Below are 18,130 nucleotides of genomic sequence, written 5' to 3'. Positions count from 1 at the left end.
ATGTATTTTGGTATTTTTTATGCTTTCTGAATGCCTCCAGGTAGATGTGATCAGGAAATGGGCTTCCCCTTTCACTCTTCTTCTTGAGAGATTTCAAGATACAACACTTGATCATTTTCATGTCACTTAGGATTTAATTTTTGGCTTATTTCCTGCTTGTCCAGCTCCACAATCCCCGTTCAGACCTTTATTTTAGTTGTAAACAGTTCATGGCTGGCTGTGGCCATTGGTTTTAATTGGAAACTGTCTCTTTAAATTTCGAGGAGATCTGTGCGCATGTGTAGTAGAGCCCTCCGAGGGTGGGGCTGGGGTGTCCACTAGCTCAGGCATCCCTATAGTCACCAGAATGGAGGTTCGCATACAGCAAGGGACCACTGAACAGCTACCAAAAGAAAAGAATGTCCACACCTTTATCTCTGTGGTTCTCCCAGGCATCAATGGCTGCTCTGATCCTTCCCCTGCTTGGTCTCACCCAAGATGGTGGCTCCTGGAGCAGCTGTGCGTCCAGACTAGAAAGTAATGGATTTCTTGCTTTTGCCACAAATTCTCCCAGCTGTAAGCCTTCCAACCTTCTAAATATTCCTGTATATTTGGTTCAGAGTTCTGGGACCATCCCCTGAGCCTGTTTGGTCGGGTATTCTGTGTTGTTGCTTGTGGAGCTCCTTTATTGCACTTCCACCTGATCTGCCATCTTGTTTGTTCTTCAAATTTGTTAAGATGATCTCTAAATTCAAGTGGGCTATGTTCAAGGCCATATTTTGGCTTTTTAATGTTATTCAGCTTCAACCTGCTTGCATATGAGCAGTTGATGGTCTGTTCCACATTCTGCCCTTGGCCTTGTTTTGGCTGATGATATGGAACTTTTCCACCATCTCTTTCCACAGATGTAGTCAGTTTGTTTCTATGTATTCCATCTGTTGAGGTGCATGTGTATAGTCATCTTTTATGTTGTTTAAAAAAGGTATTTGCAATTAAGAAGTCATTTGTCTTTCAAAATTCTATCATGTGATCTCCATCAGAGTTTCTATCACCAAGGCCATATTTTCTAACCACTGATTCTGCCTCTTTGTTTCCAACCTTTGCATTCCCATTGCCAGTAATTATCAATACTTCTTGATTGCATGTTTGATCAATGTCAGATTGAAGAAGTTGTAAATTCTTCAGTTTCATCATCTCTGGCTTTAGTAGTATGAATAATACTTGTATTAACTATTTTTCCTTGTAGGCATATGGATAATACCCTATCACAGACAATATTGTGCTACTAGACAGATCTTGAAATGTTCCTTTTTATTATAAATGTGACGCTACTCCTGTTCAATTTGTCATTCCTGACATAGTAAACCATGTGACTGTCAGAATCAAAATGGACTACACTAGACTATACTTTACTAGACTACACTAATGCCTAAGATATCAATCTTTATGTGTTCTATTTCGTTTTTGTCATTTTCCAGTTTTCCGAGATTTATACTTTGTGCATTCTACATTCTGACTATTAATGGATATTTACAGCTGTTTCTCTTCATTTTAAGTTTTCCCCATCTGCAAATGAGGGTTCCTAAGGTTTTACTTCTTTAGTGTCATCATGGTCAACTCTATTTTGGGGAGGCACCTCTTCCCCAGTCATATTTTGAATGTCTTCCAGCCTGAGGCACTCATCTTCTGGCACTGTATGTGACAATAATCTGGTGCTCTTTACCATGTTTCAATATTAAATATGCTGGTGCTGAGAGTGTTCCATTGTCATAAAGTTTTCAGTGACTAAGTAGTAGAAAGTGTTCGGTTTCTCCTTCTTAGTCTGTCTTTGTCGGGAATCTCAGCTGAAACCTGCATACCATGGATGACCCTGCTGGTATTTAAAATACCTGTGGCATAGGTTCCAGAATCATAGCAAAACACCAGCCAACACAGTACGACACACTGTTAGAGGAGTGGTGGATAGATCAATAGCCACCGGATATGATGCACTTAACCACAAACAACTATTTAAACAAAAAGAAAACAAAAACGCTTGAAAGTTCATCTATATTTCTATACTCTACAATCCATCCCATTCCCTTAAAATATTTACTAGCAGATTTTCTGATCATATGAAAATCCTTTAAAAAAGTTTGTGGAAAAAATTCCATTATCTTTTTATTCTATTTTTCCATGAACTTTTTGAAGTGCCCTTGTATAGGCATCCTGCAGTTTTTAATCCTTGTTTGATAGCCTCGAGTTGATAACAAAAAGCAGGGAAAAATAGGGAAGGAAAAAGGAAGGAAAAAAGAAAGAAAGAAGGAAAAATAAATCAGAATAGAAGTTATTATACTTCACAATTCTTTATGACTTTAAAGTTAACAATATACTTTCATACCTTCTATTTCATTTTACTGTGGTAATTCTAAACCCTCCAAATAAGATAGACCTTCATGCTGTGCTGTAACATACTCCCTATCTTCCTCCATAACATCTCTCACAACTCTTGGCTGATGTATCCCTCAATATTTAACACAGTGCTTAATGCATTGCAGCGATTCAATAAATATTTATAAATGCTTGGAAAAAGCATTATTATCTCAGTCTTAAAAATGAGGACGTGAAACCTACAGAGTTGACATTTAAGTCTACAGAGAGCTGGATTCTAAGTTCAGTACTGTTTCCACTAGACATCATGATGTGTGGATTCTACCCCCCCCCCACTTGACATTACAATAAGAAAAATGGATTCTATCCCCCCCAGAAAAACATGACAATAAGAAAAATGGATGAGGAGAAAGTCGACAGGAAAGAAAAGAGAAAGTCATAGAAAAGAAGAGGTCGAGGGAAATGGCTTAAAATTGAGACTTTGATGATGAAGGGGTAAGACAAACAGAAAGTATTGATTCACATAGGATGTGGTGTTTTGTCTTTCCTTCAAGCTTAGGTAAATGAAGTATCCACCTAGAGTAGATGTATTTTTGAAACCAGTGAAACAAAAGAATTTCATTATATTTTGCCCCATTATAGGTCTTCATCTTCGTAGGCCAATCAATGATTATGTCACCACAGTTTTGAGGTTACAGTGAGTAGCAGTGGAAGAAGATATCCTCTGGAGGATCCACATGTAGGACTAGGCTGTATCTTCCAGGCCGCATACAACAGAATGTAGTGGTTTAGGTGAACTTTTCTGTAGACAGGGAGATGTGTCTTTCAGAATGGTACCAGATACTTGTCATAGATCACACCACTTTTCTTTTTGGAGCAATGAACATGGCAGCATTTTTGCTTTCTTGGGAGGCAGCAGTGCATAGAGGCTAAGAATGCAAGTACAGAAACCAGTCTGCCTGCCTGAAACCACTTCCTTGTTGTGCAATCTTGATCAAGTTACTTAATATCTTGGTGATCTAGTTTCCTCATTTCTAAAGTGAGGATTTTGGCTCTGTAGGATAAGCACTGGATTACAAACCATGAGGTCTGTGGTTTGAGCCCACCAGCTGCTCTGTGGGAGAAAGATGAGGTATATTGCTCCCTCTAAGATTTACAGCGTCGGGTTGCTAGGAGTTGGAACTTAACAACAACAAAGTGAGAATAATGAAAGTACCTAACTCATTAGGATGGTGTGAAGATATGATGGGATAATGCATGTAAAGGATGTAGAACAGAGTCTGGCCCTTGTCAGCACGCAATAAATGTTGACTATCATTGTTGGATTTTCATAGAGCTCTAGATGTGGATACAAGTGTTTTTTTTCATCTTCTGTTCAGTAAGCAATAGGCATAGCACTATTTTTCATTGCTTGAGATTCTCTAAGAACTCTTGGACACCTGGAGGGCTCACACAGGGCCATACCAGAGTTATGCCTTGCCTTTGGCCAAAGCTTCTGGAAGAGTGGACGCACTCTTAAGAAATTGACAACCAGACTATTGTGCCTTTAACCTTTACCTCACCCAGATTTCAGAGGTCACATGGCATTGTCTTCTCTCAACTTGCCATTGATGTAAACTTAAGATGTCAATAGACACAAGGTTGGAGTTGAGTGACCAGAGAACCACTCTGGATACCCCCAAAGCTAAGTCCTGAAAAGTCCTGGAATTGGGGTTTAGTAATTTTTTAGACTAATTAAAAATGGTCTATGACAGAGCCAAGGAGCCCTAGTACAGCAATGAGTTAACTGTCACATTGCTAACTGAATGGTCACCCAACAATGACTCCATTGGAGAATGATGAGGCTGGCTGCTCCTGTAATGATATACAGTCTCAAAAACCTCAAGGAGTAGTTCTCTCTTGTCCTATAGGATCATTATGCATTGAAATAAACTCTATGGCAGTGGCTTTGGTGTTGAATTTATGCCAGAGACAGCACATGTGATTTATTTAGTCAGTACGGTATGTATTGCTTTTTATGTATTAAAAAAATTTGAATGCCTTTAGTTAAAGTATTCACCACTTGTCTGTTAGTTTATCATACTATGGTGACTTGCTGTTGTTGTGATTCTGGAAGCTATGAGAGTGATATTTCAAATACCAGCAGGGTCACTCACTCTCCTTCAGGTTTCAGTAGAAGTCCCAGACTAAGACAGCTAAAGAAGGACCTGGTGATATACTTCTAAAAAATTGTCCAATAAAAACATCATGCATAGCAGTGGAACATTGTCTGATACAGTATCAGAAGATGAGCCCCTCAGCTTAGAAGGTACTCAACATATGACTGGGGAAGAGCTACCTCTTCAACGTAGATTGATTTATGATTAAGTACTATTGAGTTGGTTCCAACTCATAGCAACCCTGTATAGGGTTTCTGAGGAACAGCTGGTGGGTTTAAACTGTCAACCTTGTGGTTCACAGTCCACTGCTGATCCTACAGTGCCAGACCAGGAGTCCCTTAAAAGTAGAAGTAACCTTAATGATATGGGTGGAGTAAATTTCAGTATATACATTTGCTGGTATGGTAGGAATAAAAATGAGAAGAGATAGTTGCAGGTGTTCGTTAGTAATCAAAATATAGAATGTACTAGGAATGAATGTAGGAAAATTGGAAGTCACTAAAAATGAAATGGAATGTATAAAGATTGATATTCTAGGCATTAGGGAGCTGAAATGGACTGGTATTGGCCATTTTGAATCTGACAATCACATGGTTTACCATGCCAGGAATGATAATTTGAAGATGACTAGCATCAAATTCATTATCAAAAAGAACATTTCAAATTCTATCTTGAAGTACAATGCTGTCTGTGATAGGATAATATCCCACCTACAAAGAAGACCAGTTAATATCATGATTCAAATTTATACACCAAAAAAAAAAAAAAAAAGCCAGTGATGATGAAATTGAAGAATTCTACCAACTTCTTCAGTCTGAAATTAAACATGTGGTAAAGATGTATTAATATTTACTAGTGATTGAAAAGCAAAGGTTGGAAGCAAGGAGGAAGATTAGGTAGTTGGAAAATATGGCCTTGGTGATAGAAATGATGCTGGAGATTGCATGACAGAATTTTGCAAGACCAATGACTTGCTCATTACAATACCATTTTTAAACAACATAAAAGACAATTATATTCATGGAACTCACCAGATGGAATATACATAAATCAAATTGCATTTGTGGAAAGAAATGGTAGACAAGCTCCATATAATCAGCCAAAACAAGGACAGGGGCAGGCTGTGGAACAGACCATCACTTGCTCATATGCAAATTCAGACTGAAGCGGAAGAAAATGAGAAGAAAGTCCATGAGAGCCAAAATTTGACCTTGACCATATCCCGCCTGAATTTAGAAATCATCTCAAGAACAAATTTGATGCATTAGACGCTAATAGACAAAGACCAGAAGTGTTGTGGAATAGCATCAAGAACATCATATAGGAAGAAAGCAAATGTCATTAAGAAGACAAGAAAGAAGGAAAAGATCAAAAGGGATGTCAGAAGAGACTCTGAAACTTGCTTTCCAGTGTAGAGATGCTAAAGCAAATGGACGAAATGAGGAGGTAAAAGAGCTGAACAGAAAAATTTGAAAGGCAGCTAGCTCAAGAAGACAGTCAAGTATTACAGTGCAATGGGCAAAGACCTGGAGTTAGAAAACCAAAAGGGAAGAACATGTTCAGCTTTTCTCAAGCTGAGGAACTAAAGAAAAAAGTCAAGCCTTGATTTGCAATACTGAAGGATTCTGTGGGCAAAATACAGAAAGCATCAATAGAAGATGGAAAGAGCACATAGAATCACTTTACCAAAAAGCAAAAGACAATTTAAAATAATTTCAATAGATGACATATGACAAAGAGCTAATGATACTGAAAGAAGAAGTGCACTGAAGGCATTGTCAAAGAATAAGCCTCCAGGAATTAATGAAATACAAATTGAAATCTTTCAACAAACTGATGCAGCACTGGAGGTACTCATCTATGCCAAGAAATTTGGTAGACAACTACCTGGCCAACTGAATGGAAGAGATCCATATTTGTAACCCATGAGAATGTGGAAATCATTGAACAATATCATTAATATCACATGTAAGTAAAAATTTTCTAAAGGTAATTAAAAAACAACTGTAACAGTACATTGACAGAGAACTGCCAGAGGTTCAAGCAGGATTCAGAAAAAGACGTGAAATGAGGGATATCATTGCTGATGTCAGATGGATCTTGGCTGAAAACAGAGAATGCCTGTGGTTTACTGACTATGAAAAGACTTTTGAGTGTGTGGATCATGGAAAGCTATGGACATTGCTGGGAGTATTCCAGAACACTTTTATTGTGTTCATGAGGAATCTGTCCATAGACAAAGAGGCAGTTGTTCCAACAGAACAAGGTAACATTAAATGGTTTAAAATCTGGAAAGGTGTGTGTCAGGGTTGTGTTCTTTCACCATACTTATTTAATTTCATCAATGAGCAAATAATCATAGAAAATGGATTATATAAAGAAGAATGTGGCATCATGATTTGAGGAAGACTCATTAGTAAACTGTGATATGCAGATGATACTACTTGTTTGCTGAAATCAATGAGGACTTAAAACACTAATGAAGAGTTGCACTTCAATGTAAAGAATACAAAAATCCTCACCACTGGACCAGTAAATAACATGGAGAAAAGACTGAAGTTGCCAAAGACTTTATTTTTCCTGTATCCACAATTAGTACCCATGGAAGCAGCAGTCAAGAAATCAAATGATGTATTGCATTAGGGAAATGAGCAGCACAATGCTTCCTTAAAGCATTCAAGAGCAAAGTTGTCAGTTTGAGACCCAAGGTTTGCCTGACCCAAATCATGGTATTTTCAATAGCCTCATATGCATTTGAAAGTTGGACAGTGAATAAGGAAGATTGTAGAAGAATTGTTACATTTGATCCAAGGTGTCAGAGATGAGGACTACTAGAACAACAACAACAACAACAACAAAAAATCAGTGTTGGAAGAAGTACAGCCACAGTGTGCCTTAGAAGTCAGAATGGTGAGACTTCATCTCTCATATTTTGGACATATTATCATGAGGGACCAATCCCTGGAGAAGGATATCGTGCTTGGTGAAGTGGAGGGTCAGTGAAAAAGAGGAAGGCCCTCAACAAAATGGCTTGGCACAGTGGCAGCAGCAATGGGCTTAAGCTTGGACAACAATTGTCAGGATGGTGTATGACTTGGTAGTGTTTTGTACTGTTGTGCATAAGGCCATATTGAATTGGAACTGACTTGAAGGCACCTAACAACAAGTTGAAACTAACTCCCACCACATTGAACAACAATAGTAACCAGAAATTTTGCTGGATTAAGAAGAGGATGTATAATGAAGAATATTATTGTTCATATTATAGGGCTCATGGCTAAAGGCAGAGAATATCAGAGAGATGTTTATTTGTGCCTTATTGACTATGCAAAGGCATTTGACTGTGTAGATCATAAATTATGGATCACATTGTGAATAATGGGAATACCAGAACACATGTGTTCATGAAAAACCTATACTAGACCAAGAAGCAGTTATTAGAACAGAACTTGGGAGTACTGTATTCTTTAAAACCAGGAAAGGTTGTATTCTTTCACGACATGTATTCATTCTGTATGATGAGCAAATAATTTAAGACACTGGACTATATGAAGAATGTGGCATCAAAATTGGAGGAAGAGTCATTTATAACTTTTGTTATGCAGATGATACAACCTTGCTTGCTGAAAGCGAAGAGGACTTGAAGCACTTCCTGATGAAGATCAAAGAATACAGTATAGATTACACTTTGAGATAAAGAAAGCAAAAATCTTCACAACTGGACCAATAAACAAACTATGATAAAAGGACAAAAAAAATGAAGTTGTTAAGGATCTTATTTTACTTAGATCTATAACCAATGCCCATAGAAGCAGCAGTACATACAGGGTTACTATGAGTTGGAACAGGCTCAACAGCATTTAAGAACAATAAGAACAACAAATATGATTCTTGGTTGGAAGTTTTTTTTCTTCAGAATTGCCTTTCCATTGTCATTCCATTGTCTTTTTGCCCCCATGGTTTCTGCTGAGAAACCAAAAGTTAGTTTTATTTGTTCTCTTTGTCTGAAACTTCATTTTTCCTGAGCAGCTCTTAGGATTTTTTCCATGTCTTTGGTTTTGAAAAGTTTGATTATAACAGGTCCTGGTGTTTTTCTTTTGGAGTCTGTCCTGTTTTAGAGTTCATCCAACTGTTTGAATGGCTATCTTCTCATCTTTAATGACATTGTTGTTGTTGTTGTTAAGTGCCGTCGAGTTGGTTCCTACCCATAGTGACCCTGTAGAGGATTTCCTAGGAGCAACTGATGAGTTTGAACCACCGACCTTGCAGTTCAAACGGCAGTGCAGTCTGGCACATTAACCCACAGTGCCACACCAGGATGCCAGGAAGTTTTATTCCAACAACTCTTGGACAGTATTCTCAATTTTTTTGTTTTTCTCTTTCTGTTCTGGAATTCCAGTCGCACGTAAGTTATTCCTCTTGTTAGTGTGCCACATAGATCTTACGCTTTCTTCGGATTTTTTTTGTTCTTTTTGTCTGATTGTTCCTCTAGCAGATGAATATTGAGAGGTTTTTCTTAGCTCAGTAATTCGGACTTCCACTGATTTAATTCTGCTTTGCCCTCTCAGTGTATTTTCTATTTCTGAAGTCTTAGTGTTAATCTTCTGGTTTTCTAATTGCTATTTTTGTGTGGTTCCCATTTTTTATCATTTATTTTTCAGTTTGTTTCCTGAATTATTCTATAGTTTTGCCCATGTTTACCTTGATTTCACCTGCAGTTTCTCTATCATTCTCTCAATCCACTGAAGTTGCTTAAATTCATTCTTTTAAGTTCCTTATCAGGTAGTTTGGATATCATTTCTAGTGTTATGTTGTCTGATTTTGTATTTTGGTCACTTGTTTTAGGTACTCTGTCTTATTTCTCCATGTAAGCTGAAATTGTGTTTCCCATAACCTTGTGGTGTTGTATTGATATTTAATTGACGATTGTATACTGGTGTGTTCTCAGGTACTCGTCACCTGTAGATGGGAGTATGAATGCAGTTCTCTGTTCACTGTTTGTATAGCCTAGTTCAGGGACAATTCATGTGCCTTCAGAAACAAAGATGCTTTGCCTGGCACCTGACCCCAGGCAGACCAAAGGCTGCATAGGCAGTGGTGCCACTGGCTGCTGTGTTTGTGAGGGTGGAGACTGGCCATGCTCTTAGTTACTAGGAAGGCATTGGAATAAGAGAGAATTGCAACCCCTTGCCACCAACCTCTAGCTGTGATCTGTGTCTGCAGGCTACTGTTTCAACAATTGCTCACAAAAGTTGAAGATGGCTGCACCACTTTATGTTAGTCCACAGTTCGTCTATTTTTCTTCTCTCTTACTGCTTCTGTTCAGCTTCCTTATCCAGTTGGCACTCAGTCCACCTCTCTGTCTTATCCTCTGATGCTCAGTGTTCCAATATCACCATCTGTATCTGTTTCACTTGGTCTTCCATGTCTTTGTTACAGAGGGCTGGCTCAGTGCATCTGCCTACTCCACCTTCTTGCCCCTGAAGTCCAAGTCATGATATTTTCAATTACCTTATATGCATGCAAAATCTGAATAATATTTAAGGATGACTGAAAAAGAATTGCTGCCTTTGAATTTTGGTGTTAGCAAAAAGTATTGACTATATCATGGATCTTCAGAAACAAATCCAACTCTGTGTTGAAAGAAGTACACCCAGAATGCTCCTTAGAAGCAAGGATGTCAAGAGTTTGTCTTAAACACTTTAGACACCTGTTATCAAGAGGGACTAGTCCCTGTTGAAGGGCATCATATTGGGTAAAATAGAGGGTCAGTAAAAATGAGGAAGACCCTCAATGAGATGGATTAACTGACACAGTGACTTCAACAGTGGACTCAAACAGGGAACAACTGTGAGGATGGTGCAAGACTGGGCAATGTTTTGTTCTGTTGTACATAGGGTCTCCATGAGTTGGAACCAACTCTATGGCAACTAACAACAATAAGTTAAAGCATTATTTGACACATTCATGTCACCTGCTGGAACAGACAGGTATACTGATGCTGGGTGCTTCTACTCAACAACAATTTTACCTAATACTGACATTTCTTTGTCATTGGCAAACTTTTCACTTATAGTATCCACATTCTCTCCTTCAGAAGCTCCATTATTTCAGATACCTGTTATTTACCTAAGACTGTTTGATGTCTTGAGCAGTTCAAACTACCAGCCACTCTGTGAGAGAAAGATGAGGCTGTCTCCTACTGTAAAGATTTATGGTCTTAGAAACCCTACGGAACAGTTCTACTCAGTCTTATAGGGTGGCTATGAGCCAGTATTGGTTTAGTGGCAATAGATTTGGTTTTAGGTTGGCCTGAAGTTCTCATCAGGGCTTACCAGGTCTTCTGTGACTTGGTCCCTGATCATACCACCTTTTTTACCTCTTGTCCTTGCTCATTCCCCTCTTCACCTCCATCTAGCCTTAGTATTTATGTTCCAGTCATATGAGTTGGGGTGGTTTTTGGCACACTTTATTTATATTTTCACCTCTTGTGTCTTCTCATGCTGTTTCTTTCCACATCACCTGGCTAATCATTTCTAGTTTTTCAGATGTTGTTAAGGCCTAACATTCCTTTGGAGTGGTCGGTGCTGTAGGAGAAACACTAGACTGCTAACCTCATGGTTGGTGATTCAAACTCACTAGACACTCCTTGGAAACACAATACAAGATCGCTATGAGTCAGAACTGACTCAACAGCACTTAACAACAACAATGCATACCCCTGGAAGCTTTCTCTAAGTGCCTTTATACTATATCAGATTCTTCTTCACTTTCCCCATAATACTCCAGCCAAATCTGTATCATGGCCCTTATATATTATGTTTAAGTTTATGATGTTTTTCTCTCTTTATAAGATTTATATCTTCTTGACAGTAAAAATAGTGTATTTTTAACATTCAAATGTCCATTGTATCTGGTAGCTACTGGCTCGCAATAATGTTTGTTGAATGAATTCTTAGATGATTATAGTTGAAGATGTAAAACAAATGATAAAATATGGGAAATGGATGACACCATTAAAAAACCGAGTCAAAAGACAGAATAATATATATTTTCTAGAAATAATCATTGTTTGGAAAAACAGTATTAATTAGACTAAAAGAAATTTTAGGAAAACAATATTTGAAAAGGTAATATGATAATGAAGGGACAAAAGAATATTTTCTAGTGTTGATTAAAGACAGGTATCCTCTGATTTAGGAAACATTGCTTTGAGTAGAATAAACAAAAATGAAAATTCACATCTAGACACATAAATTGTAAAACTACAGAGGATTAAGCAGAAGACAGTGTTTTAAAAGCTATCATGGACAATAGACTACCTAGCACTATGAGCTAATGTGCTGGACAACAATCTGGCTGACTGATTGGAAGAGATCCATATTTGTGCCCATTGCAAAGAGAGGTGACCCAATGGAATGCAGAAATCATTGGACAATCTCTTAGATGTCTTATGCGAGTAAAGTTTTGCTAAAGGTAATACAGAAACAGCTACAATCATACATTGACAGAGAACTTCCAGATGTTCAAGCCAGATTCAGAAGAGGCTGAGGAATGAGGGATATCATTGCTGATGTCCGATGGATCTTGACTGAAAGCAGAGACTATCAGAAAGATGTTTACCTATGCTTTATTGACTGTGCAAAGGCTTTCAATTGTGTGGATCATGACAAGCTATGGACAACATTGCGAAGTATGAGTTTCGGAATACTTAATTGTGCTCATGAGGAATCTGTACCTGGACCGAGAAGCAGTTGCTCGAACAGAACATGGGAACACTGAATGTTTTAAAATGAAGAAAGGTGTGCAACAAGGTTGTATTCTTTCACCATACTTATTCAACCTGTATGCTGAGCAAATAATCCGAGAAGATGGGTTCTATGAAGAAAAACGTGGCATCAGGATTGGAAGAAGACTCGTTAACAACCTGCGAGATGCAGATGATACAACCTTGCTTGCTGAAAGTGAAGAGGACTTAAAACATTCACTGATGAAGATCAAAGAGTACAGCCTTTGGTATGGATTGCATCTCAATGTCAAGAAAACAAAAATCCTCACCACTGGACCAATAAACAACATTCTTATCAATGTAGAAAAGATTGAAGTTGTCAAGGACTTTATTCTTCTTGGATCAACTATCAACACTCATGGAAGCAGCAGTCAAGAGATCAAACGATGTATTGAATTAAGCAACTCTGCTGCACAGGAACTTTTTAAAGTATTGAAGAGCAAAGATGTCAGCTTGAGGACTAAGGTGTGCCTGACCCAAGCCATGTTGTTTTCAATAACCTCATATGGATGCGAAAGCTGGACAGTGAATAAGGAAGACTGTAGAAGAATTGATGCTTTTGAGTTATGGTGTTGGAGGAGAATATTGAAAGTGCCATGGGCTGCCAAAAGAACCAATAGATCTGTTTTGGAAGAAGTGCAGCCAGAGTGTTCCTTAGAGGCCAACGTGGCCAAACTTCATCTCTCATACTTTGGACATATTGTCAGGAGGAAGCAGTTTCTGGAGAAGGATTTCATGTTTGGTAAGGTGGAGGATCAGAGAAAAAGAGGAAGACCCCCCAGTGAGATGGATTGGCCAAGTGGCAGCATTGATGGACTCAAGTGTGACAACAATAGTGAGGTTGGCCCAGGATTGGGCAGTGTTTTGTTCTGCTGTGTATAAGGTCATTATAGGTTGATACAGACTCGATGGCACCTAACATCAACAACAACAAATGTAAGATAAGGGAGTTCTGGTGTGGTTCTGTGGGCTAATGTGTCAGACTGCAAAGTTGTTTGAACTGCAAAGTTTGGTTCAAGCTCACCAACTGCTCCTTGGAAACCCTATACAAGGTCACTGTCACTATGGATTGGAATCAACTCAACAGCACTTAATAACAACAACATATAGGATAAGACCTCAAGATCAGCTTGAACTTCAAGTTGGAGGTTGAAACCCATCATCTGCTTCTCAGAAACTCTATACAGGGTTTCTATGGGTTAGAAGCAACTCTGCCGAAGTTAACAACAACAACAACAACATATAGTGATAAAGGAGCTGTGGGGGTGCCATAGGATAAGCACTGGACTGCTAACTGCACTGGGATGTTAACTAAAAAGTTGGTGGTTCAAACAAGCTACTCCTTGATAGCCCTATATAGGGTCACTATTAGTTGAAACCAACTTTACGGCACTTAACACTAACTGCAAGGTTAGCAGTTCAAACCCACCAGCTGCTCTGTGGAAGAAAGATGGGGCTTTCTGCTCCTGTAAAGATTACGGCCGTGGAAACCCTATCCGGGGTCACTATGCATCAGAATCAACTTACTGTCAGGGGATTTGTTTTTTTGATATATGGTGATAAAAGAAAAATTAAGGTATAATTTGAAATACTAGTGTGGTGCTGTAGGATAAGCACTGAACTGCAAATCACAAGGTCAGCAGTTCAAACCCACTGCTCCTCAGAAATCCTATAGAGGGTTGCTATGAGTCAGGACCGACTCTATGGCACTTAACAACCACAACAACAATGCACCTACTAAAGTGATCTCAATGATATAAATCACATATTAGAATTATGAGAAGAAAATGACAAAACTACAGTCACAATCGTGGTGGTGGTGTTAGTGTGTTGTGGAGTCGTATCTGACTCAAAGTTACCCTGCATAGGGTTTCCAAGGCTGTAAATCTTTATGTAGTAGAAAGCCTCATCTTTCTCCCAAGGAGCATCTGGTAATTTTGAATTACTGATTTTAATAGTATGTAATAGTTCAAATAGGAGTCCTGGTGTGGTGCTGTAGGATAAGCACTCAATACCAAGGTCAATTTGAACCTTAAGGTTGGTGGTTCAAACTCACCAGCAGTTCCTCAGAAACCATATACAGGGTCACTATGGGTTGGAACCGACTCAATGGCACTTAACAACAGGTGTCACAAACAGTAAGTGTAAAGTTACTAATCAAAAGAGTGGCAGTTTGAATACACGCAGAAGCAACTTGTAAGAAAAGTTTGTTGGTCTGCCATCAGAAGCTCACAGTCATTAAAAACCTTACTGAGACCAGTTTTACTCTGATATGCATGGAGTTGCCATGAGTTGAAATAAAGTCCATGGCACCTGGTTTTTGATGAAATAGATGAATTTCTATAGGATATAGAAGATTTGAACAACAGAATTAATAAACTTGAGTGTATATACATATATAAAACACACACAAATTGACCTCCTTGTGGAGCACAACTCTCAACTACCAAAACTTTACTGGCTGACAGACCATACAGTTTAGTTTTGGAATCTGTAAAAATGAGACTGACAGCTTCCAGACTTTTGGGAATTTAAAAACACACTTCTAAGTAACTCATAGATAGCAGAAGAGATACCACTAGAACTGAATGATAATGTAAATGTAATCTGTCAGAAATGATTTAAGTATGAGTTGTCTGAAGGCAGAGAAATGTTATTTTCCATGTAAGGGTTTTCAAGGCCCAATCTCATTATGATGGACTTTTTTGAACAGGACTTCCATGCTGCCCTGTAATAGATGGGTGGCAAGGTGGACTACAACTATCATGTTGGATTCATAAAAATGTGTCAATGATCTGCCAATAAGCATATGCTGCCCTTATGCATCTAGTGGATACTGCAGTAGTCTGCTAAGGAGCAGTAAAACTAAGGGTGCAGGATTTAAACATGATAAATATCATGTTCACCATTTCCTTGAAAACTTATCTCAAGTGTTCCTGTTGGTAAATAGTTTTTCTGCTAAAAGAAAGGGAGGTTACACTAGCAGTTAATAAGGATTAGGGTTAAGTAACCAAGTTTAGACTTGGGATTCAGGGCCTGACTTCAGAAGAAACAAGGGCTGTGGATTTGGCTTCATTCTTTCCATAGGAGGTCATGTTTGGCAGAAGAAGCAGATTATAATATCTACATCTGAAGTCCTCCTGCCTCCTACCTCAGAGGCACTTTAGGGTCTGAATTGAAGGCTACATTCCTCTAATTTGCTTCTAATATGGCAGAATGGATTACCAGGAGGACCATAGCAGCAATTTAACCTCTCTCCCCTGATGCTTCACAGGCTACAGTGTGAGTGAGATAAAGCTCAGTGTTTATCTGGTCAGAGATGGCCTCATATGCGCTTCTTTATGGCAGTCAAGGAAGTCTTGTAGCTGCTTATTCTAGTCAATCTTTCCTCCTCATAATCTAAAGTAACTTGGCTCCTCTGGTGAAGGTCACCTTCTGTTTACCACAGCATGTTTCAAAATTCTCTCATTTTCTCTATGAGTCATGGTGTGGAAAAAATTATGGAACACTAGGAGCTCTAGTAGCATAGTGGTTATGGGTCGGGTTGCTAACAGCAGTTCAAAACTACCAACTGTTCTGCAGGAGAAAGATGAGGCTTTCTTCTTCCGTAAAGATTTACAGCTTTGGAAACCCTAAACAGGGTTGCAATGAGTCGGAACTGACTCTATGGCATACTACCGGCACCACCACCCTAGACAAGAGACAGGATAAAAACTATCAAATTTGTAGGGAAAGGGGATTAAGTGTGAATGTTGACATGTCTCTACCTGAGAAACATTCCATTACCAAGACCCATGATTTATTTGAGGGTCAGATTGATCCAATCAAGTTCACCTGGCAGCACCTCCAGAGTGTCAAGAACATAACTGGCTCTCAAATGTGTCACTGCAGTGATTCTTAAGATAATGATAATAATGTGATAATGATGGGAAATTTGGAAACAGTGTTAATCGTTGGACAGCATAATGAAGTTAACTAATGTTGTAGGAGAAAGATGAGACTTTACTCCAACAAAGCCTATACAGGATTGCTATGAGTTGGAACCAACTTGAAGGCACACCACTACCCTATGTCACTGTATTGTACACATGAAGAATGCTAAAATAGCAAAATAATTGTTTTATATATATATTATATATACATCGGGCTGGGAATCGCAAGGTCAGCAGTTGGAAACTACCAGCCGTTCCGTGGGAGAAAGATGAGTCTTTCTGCTCCCATAAAGATTTACAGCCTCAGAAACCCTGTACAGGGTCGCTATGGGTCGGAATCAACTCGACGGCACTTAAACAACAACTATATATATATATACATACATATATAGGAACTCTGGTAGCATAATGGTTACCAATTGGGCTGCGAACCTTAAGGTCATCTGTTCGAAACTACCAGCTGTTCCATGGGAGAAAGATGAGGCTTTCTGTTCTCATAAAGATTTATAGCCTCAGAAACCCTGTACAGGGTCACTATGGGTCGGAACTGACTTGATGGCACTTAACAACAACATACATATGTATGTATGTGTGTGTATATATACTTCACACACATGTCTTAGTGTGGTAAGAGTCTTCTTTTGTTGTTGTGAAGTGCCATCGAGTTGGGTTCTGACCCATAGTGACTCTCTATGGGGTTTCCCAAGGAGCAGCTGGTGAGCTTGAACCATTGATCTTGTGGTTCAAACTGACTTTGCAGTCTAGTACATTAACCCACAGTGCCACACCAGAGGACATGTTAAATGTTAAAAGTATCATAGGCCCTTTCTCCAGAAATTATAATTCAGTAGGTTGAGAAGTTGTTCATGTTAAATGCCGTCGAGTAAGTTCCAACTCATAGCAATCCTTTATAGGGTTTCTGAGGAGTGGCTGGTGGGGTTGAACCACCGACCTTGTGATTAACCGTCCTATAGCTTATTCTGTAGCACCATACGAGGACTACCTATTGCCTTGATTTCCTAGAGATACCTATCTTGAGGCCCTCTTTCCCACAATCCTTCCACACACAGTTTTCAGGCTAATTGGCCCAAACCACACTCTGATAACAATAACTTTCCTTCAGTGACTTCAGCCACAGAATCATGGGACCACTAGGATCCCTAAGTCCCTAGAGTTAAAACAGGTTCCCATTTCTCCTCAAAGCCTCTTTTAATAGAGAGTTTCAGTTTCACTGGCTATTAATTTTAACCCAATTGTCTTTTCTTAGCATTTAAAGCTTCGTATTTTAGCTTCCAATTTATGTTTTCACTGTTATGTTCAACCACATGTACCTAATACCCCAAACCTCTGTCCTTGGCCATTCCCATTCGTTATCAGTGTGCATGCTATTCCTGCCACCTAGATGCTCTCATTACCATTTCTGTCTAATAAGATCAACTGATTCCTTCTCCAGCTCAAAATCCTTCCCTTTCATGAGTTTTCTCTGATTGTTAACATTTGAGATACTCTTTATTTCCGCTATGATACTCTATTTGTACTTCAGTACAAATGATGTGGTATACTGCATTATGGCTATCTGTGTTCTAATCTTATCTGCTCCTCTGGCCCCAGACATAATGTATAGTATAGTAGCCAATAGCCACATGTGATTAGTTAAATTTAAATTTATTTTTAAAGACCACCTCAGTTTTACCAGCTAAAAATATTCACTATCTCATGTACCTACAACTAGTCTGTCTGTTTGTTGTACTGTGGTGGCTTGCTTGTTGCTGTGATTCTGGAAGCTATGCCACAGATATTTAAAATACTGGCAAGGATATCCATGGTAGACAGGTTTTAGCTGAGTTTCCAGATAAAGGCAGACTAGGAAGAAGGAGAGACATACTACTTCCAAATATTTA

Source organism: Chrysochloris asiatica, unplaced genomic scaffold (genome assembly GCF_000296735.1).
Source record: "Chrysochloris asiatica unplaced genomic scaffold, ChrAsi1.0 scaffold00028, whole genome shotgun sequence".
NCBI lineage: Eukaryota > Metazoa > Chordata > Mammalia > Afrosoricida > Chrysochloridae > Chrysochloris > Chrysochloris asiatica.
Note: the sequence above shows the minus strand (reverse complement) of the source record.